Here is a 6,357-nt window from a genome sequence, read left to right as displayed (position 1 = left end):
GGGCCGGGGCGGGGCGGGGCGGCGGGCGCCGAGGGGCTGGGTGGCCTCCCCTGCTCCGTGGGTGCGAGCTGGGCGGGGTCCCGGGGACCCAGGCAGCGTGACCCGCTTTTCCCTCCCCGCTGCAGAGCGGGGCGAAGCGGAGGACCGCCTCCCGGTTACTTATCCAAAAGGGAGTCAGGACGACGGGCGGGATCAGTTGGACACCTTCACTTTCCCAAGCCAGGGCCGCCTCCCGACCACCCCGAAGCCCTGGAGGGCTTTTATGGGGCGCCTCTTCCGCTGGCAGCGGATGCCAGTCCCCAGCGATCCCCCGGCCCAGTGCCCTTGCGGGGACAGCCGGCCTGACCCCGGCGGAGGTCTGTAGTACTCCGAGAATACGTGATGATATAAATGTTGGATTGAGGAAGGAAGAAAAAAAAACATTTGGGTCAATTAAAGAGCATCTGGCCCTCTGTTTTTTTCAAATGAGGAAACGCCAGGCCGCAGCGACGCGGGGGAGGCGCTTCCTTTCTCCGACGTGTGGGCCAAGTCGTCGGGCTCCCAAACGCACGTGGGTCTGTGGGAGGTACAGGTGAGCAGGGAGCTCGGAAGCCAGAACCCCTGAGGACACTGGACGCGTTGCATGGGCAAAGGAGGTTTCGCAAGGCATGACTGAGCTCACTTGAGAGTCACTCTGGTTTCTGTGTCACAGCAGGCACCGGGATAGGGGTGTGGGGGCGGAGGCGGTGACAGGGAATCCCGTAACCTCCTTTACCGGACCTCACTGGCTCTGGTGCTTCTGGGTGAGTATGGGGAGAGGAAAGGACATCGTTATACGCTTCACTGTTTGCATTTTTATGTATTGTTTAATCCCCCTGTTCTTGCTTTTCTCTGGTGGAGGGGGGGAGAGCCCCTCCCCTCTTCCCGAGCATTCTATCTGGGATGAATCAAGGTATCTCATATCCTCCTGGAGTCCATTACTAGCAACTAGCCTGCTTTCACAGGATGGCTGGGGCTCCTTCCCAGAGCAATTAAAGCCTGTTGTTTCGAGGGAAGGCTATAAGGTGCATCTGGGTGGTCATTGTACACGTTTATCCCTCTGTGGATACACATGTGAAAATTCATTGATCTGTACTTTGCAGATGTGTGCACTTTATCGTATATATGTAATACCTTAGGAGGGGCATATTCCTCTCGAGTTCACACTCAGGTTTATTGAGCACCTACTATGTGCCAGGTGCATTGCTAAGCTCTGTGACTATGGCTTTGGCCCACAGGAAGCTCACAGCCCCAGGAGGGGCCAGTTACAATTGTGAGAACTGCTGTGACGGACATAATAGCTCAGTGCTGAGAGTCCTTACTTAAATCATGCATCAAACTGCAGAAGGAGTGGAGGACTCAGGTTTCAGGAGGCTTTTGGGAGTAGATGACATCCTGCCCTGAATTGTAAGAAAGAGGGAAGTAAGGTGCAGGTTGGGGGGAGGGGGCAATAATTTCTGTTGAGAGAGCAACGTAAGAGAAGGTGGGGCGGAGACGCGGCTACAGGGGGAGGGGCATAGCCCCAGCCCCACCCCCACCCCGCCGTGTGTTTGCAGATCACCAAGGCCTTGAATGATCCACTAGTGGCGGGAAGTTTGGGTTTTACCTTGAAGGCAATGCAGAGTCTCTGGCGCTTCTCACTTGCCTTTGAGGAGAGCCCTTCCCTCCACCCGAAAGTGGCCAGCGAGGCAGTGAAAAAGCAACGTGGAAACAATTCAGGTATTTTTTCCACAAAAGAAAGACTATCTCTTCCCAGGTCTTGGTCCCCCTCTATTGGCCCTAGTGGAGGAGCTCTTGAAAGATAAATGATGCTTCATTATGTCATCTGGCCCTTGTTTAGCACTGGATACAGCCCAGGGGGTGCAGTCGTTGAAGATTTGTTACTAGACTTCACAGCTGGAGGGGAGAATGCGGGGCAGAGGAGACGAGGAACTGGGCGTCCCCATCGTCCAAGCCAGAATGGATGTGCTTCCAGAAGCACATTTGTGACATTATTTACGTTCCTCCTTCTCTCCTAAAATTCTTATTATCAGGATCTGTCAAAATAGTAAAAGCTGTTGACAACCAAGACACGTAAAAGCTAAACTTAACTCGCTCTACGTGGTCTGCAGTCCTTATTATCTGTTTAATAATAAATCTCCCTACTCACCGCTGTGTGAAATCTTTACTTTTTCTCTCTCGAAATGACTATGGAAAAAGTGCTACACAAAGCTGTTTTGCATGAAAAGCTGGGCTAATTTCTCTAATCTGTCTTTCTCACCCTTGACTTTTAACAATTACCGACAGAGGAATAATATCACAAGAGCTGACATGGGCACAGACTTATAAATGGGTGCAACTGGGTGTTTTTTCTTAGTCTAATGATCTTCGTGATGTGTGAGTAATTTATTCAGTGCTAAGACTACATAAAAATAATGCTAATGATGGTTAAAATAAACTTCATCCTCTAGTTTCAAGAACATGTCATGTTGAAAACTCCTGTGGGTAACCTCACTGTTCACGATTCTCTTCTGAGTTTTACATCTCTACATGGGGAACAGAGTGATTAATACTAAGGTGGTAGATGATTTGACAATACATACCGCAGGAAAACAAGGAGACTGGAAATGTATTAGAGGGGAAAGAAAGAGACAACAGTTGTAGCCACTGAATCTAAGAGACAGGTTAAAAAATAACACAGCTCCAGCAAAGACAGTCAAAACACATACAGAAACTCTTAAAAGAGGCAACTCACCTTCCTCTTCCAAAAGTAGCTAGAAAGATTGTAATAGGAGAGAAAAATAATGAATAATTCATTCCCGCTCCAGGAGGCTGCATAGGCAGCATCAAGCTATGCCTTTGAATGAGAGAGAAATGCCCCAGTATTTTTTTCCCCTAAAATTTTTCATGTTTGAATCCTCCTGCAGTAGGTCCGTGACTCCTTAACCGAAGCAGCCGTGTGTGCGTGTAGTATTGTTTATTAGTCCTGCAGGTAGCTTATTTTTGTGCTGATCATTTTATTAAAGCAATTCTACTCTCTCATTCTTACCATATTCCTCTACTCCTCATTCCTGATTTTCCCTAATGTTCTGGTCACTGAGCCAAAAGAATCTAGGTCCCTGTGAGATGGGAACACCACACAACAGCAGCCACCTGGCGGAAATGGTTTCTAAGTCTCAGCTTGCAGAAGGAATTGGCTCTGTTTGGGGCTGTCACTTGTGCTTATAGGAATTGGAATATGCAAACTAGAATAGTCTACATTTGACGTTGTGTAAGGGAGATGCTTATCAAGAATGAAGACCAAGATGGTGGCCATCTATGTGCCAGCTGGGTTCCCCATTTAGGTATCGTTCCCAATTAAGACACAAGAGAGGTTTTTTTAAGGCTTCATAATGGTTAAAGAGAACTTAAGGTCACACTACAATAAAAATGTACCCTGAAAAGGTACCATCTACCTCCCCACACACACACACACATACAGTCTGCAAGGATGGCTGCAGGACATTAGCTGCGAACCTTTTCTACCAGGCCAGCAGTTACACTCGAATCAGCAGACTAGCTACTGTCCTGATGCTACGTTGGAGGACTTCACAGAGAGGAACTGACCGCCGGTTCACCTGATAGCTGGACTCAGGCAATGGGAGGTTCCTCACCCCTTCCCCTGTCCTTGGAATGTACATTCCGCCTAGTTTCCCAGGTGGGAGCCAGTTTCTAGGAAGTAGGCTGAGAGAGTAAGGTGTTTTTGAGACCGTCTGGACCGAACCCTGTTAAGACCTCTAATATAAACCCTTAGGATCCTGGCAGGCAGGTGCAGAGATCTTGCAGCTGTTCAAGACAAGCCTAGTAAGTAAGTTCCTTGTTTGGCAAACCTGCCGCCTACCTGTCTGGGTGGTCTGCCTCTTTCTTCCGTCTCTCCTTGCCTTCCATGTATGGGGGCCAGTTTTAAATGTCACCCAGGGACCTCCTGAAGGTGCAGACCAACATCCTAGTCTGCAGCCTCTTCTCCTTTTTCTTTATGGTCCTGGTTCTGCCTCATTGCACTATAGTATTATCCACTCATTATTTCTTCATTCATTAAAAGCTGATTGCGGGCTCATAGTAAGACAAGCAGTCCCCCAAGGTGCTTAGGCCATGGACAAGGGGAAAGGAACCTAAAGAAGGCGGGCAGGTGACGGGAGTGGGGACGTGTGATGTGCACAGGCAAGGGAAGGCCTCCGAAGCCAGCCGGGCCCTCAGAGGAAACCACGAGCAGATCTGAGCTAGGAGACGGGAATGAGCAGGTGTGCTCTCAAAAGATCCTTCTCTCATGTGCTGCCAAAGGAGTTTGAGCTCCTGGACCATTGGTGGGCTTTCTGCAGGTGAGCTGCAGGGCCTGGTTTGTGTTTTAGAAAGGTGTCTCTGCAAAGTGGAGTGAACAGAGCCTGGCCAAGACACAGGAGGAGACTTTTTCCTTGTCAGTCACAAAGATTCGGGGCAGGGGGAGGAATGGATGTGGGAGGGAGGCTGTCACGTTTCGTTGGGTCATCTTTGGAAATGTCAGGCAGTTGGGTGCAGGGCTCTGCAGCTCAGAGACCAGCAGGAGTTGTGAACAAGAGATGGATCCAGGCAGAGGGGATGGCCTGTACGAGAACTTGGCAGAGGCAAGGCTGAGATGAGTTCAGAGGCCCTGGCCAGATCACAGCGACTGCATGGAGCACAGGTGAGGAGACTTTGGGATAAAAGACGGAGGAGGGTTCTGAGTATCGGTTCCCAACTTAGACACAATCCTATGAGTCGTGGAGACTTCCTGAAGTTCGTGGATGTCTTTGTTGGTGGTGGTTTATTTTTACCAAGGAAGCGACAGACTCAAAACGCCAGTGTCCTGAGGGCCCAGGAAATCCAGCTTGACTTCCATCACCCAAGGGAAATTGTGGTGTGATTGTTTCTAAATCAGAGTCTCCAAAGCAGGCCTCCATCTCAAAGGGATTTTCTAAACTAAAATTAGGTTGGTGGAATCTCATGGAATAGCTATGAGGTTACATCCCACAGACATCCCTTCAAAATGTACATTTGTCTTGTCACCTCTTACCAGTATTAGTTCATTAGAAATGAGGGACAAAACCTGGTGACCCTTTCGGCTCAGCTAGTGGCCACAGGCCCTACGGAGAACATGCCCGGGCTGCATCACGTGTCTTCTCTGAGACCATGCAGGACTGGACACAGCCCGGTGTTCACAACCCAGCCAGTGGTATTCGTGGGGGCCCATAAGCTTTACAAGACTCAAGTGCCTTCTGAACCTTCAAAGGAATGTCAAGGTTATATGTAATATAAATTCAAAGCTCAGTATGCAGTAAGTCCTCATGCAACATCTTCAATAGGTTTTTGTAACTGCAGCTTTAAGTGAAACGCTGTAGAACGATACCAGTTTCCCCGCAGGCTAATTGACGGAAACAACAGTTGAGTTCCTACGGCATATTTCTGGTCATAAAAACATCACCAAACTTCTTTCTAAAAGGGTCAAAACACTTCTAATATTAACTATTGAAATCCATGTGAACTCTACATACATTTAAGAAAGACTCACAAAAACAAGTAAGATAATTCTTTTCCAACCCTCTTATTCCAGTGCAGGGTGGAGGGTGGTTGGAGCCTCTCCAAGGTGGAACCCACCCTGGCCAGGACGCCCATCTTCACAGGGCCGCTCGCACACACGCCCACACTCACTCAGCCTGGGACAGTGTAGACACGCCAGTTCACCTCACGTGCACAGACAGCTTTCGAAAGCGGGAGGAAGTCCGAGTCCCCGGGGAGAGTCAGAGTCCCACGCAGAGAAGGCGAGAACGTGCAAACTCCACACAGACAGTGGTCCTGGCCAGGAGTAGATTTTTTTCCTCATCAACGTTATAACAAAACAACATTGAACAAAACAGCATTATTCAAGGACCTGCTGTATCTGCTTTTAGGTCAATTCATTGAAAATGGATGGTTTCTCTCTGCCCCATTGTTACTCTCGCTCCTGCCTCACCCCATCCTAAACCAGGTACTCTTGGGCCACAAACAGATCAAAAAATAAATAAATAGATATGAATGAATGAATGAATGAATGAATGAAGGCTTTGGGACCTTACTCTGGGTTGTCTGGACAAGGACCTGGCTGGGACTGAAGGCCCTTCTTCTTCCTGTAGGGAGAAAGTGCACTTGAACCCAGGGTCCCACAGGTTCAGTGGCTCCTGCTTCCCAAGCCAGCTTCCCATGGGTCCTCCAGTCCCCCAGGTGCTGGAGCTGGGTTTCTCAGACGACTGTGACCGCTGCTGTCCATGTACTTATCTCGGTTTGTTCTCAAGGTTGTGCTTGCTCTCGCCCTGCAGGGAACAGAGGTAG

Source organism: Pteropus alecto, unplaced genomic scaffold (genome assembly GCF_000325575.1).
Source record: "Pteropus alecto unplaced genomic scaffold, ASM32557v1 scaffold152, whole genome shotgun sequence".
In the NCBI taxonomy this organism is placed as follows: domain Eukaryota; kingdom Metazoa; phylum Chordata; class Mammalia; order Chiroptera; family Pteropodidae; genus Pteropus; species Pteropus alecto.
This window is presented reverse-complemented; position numbering follows the sequence as displayed.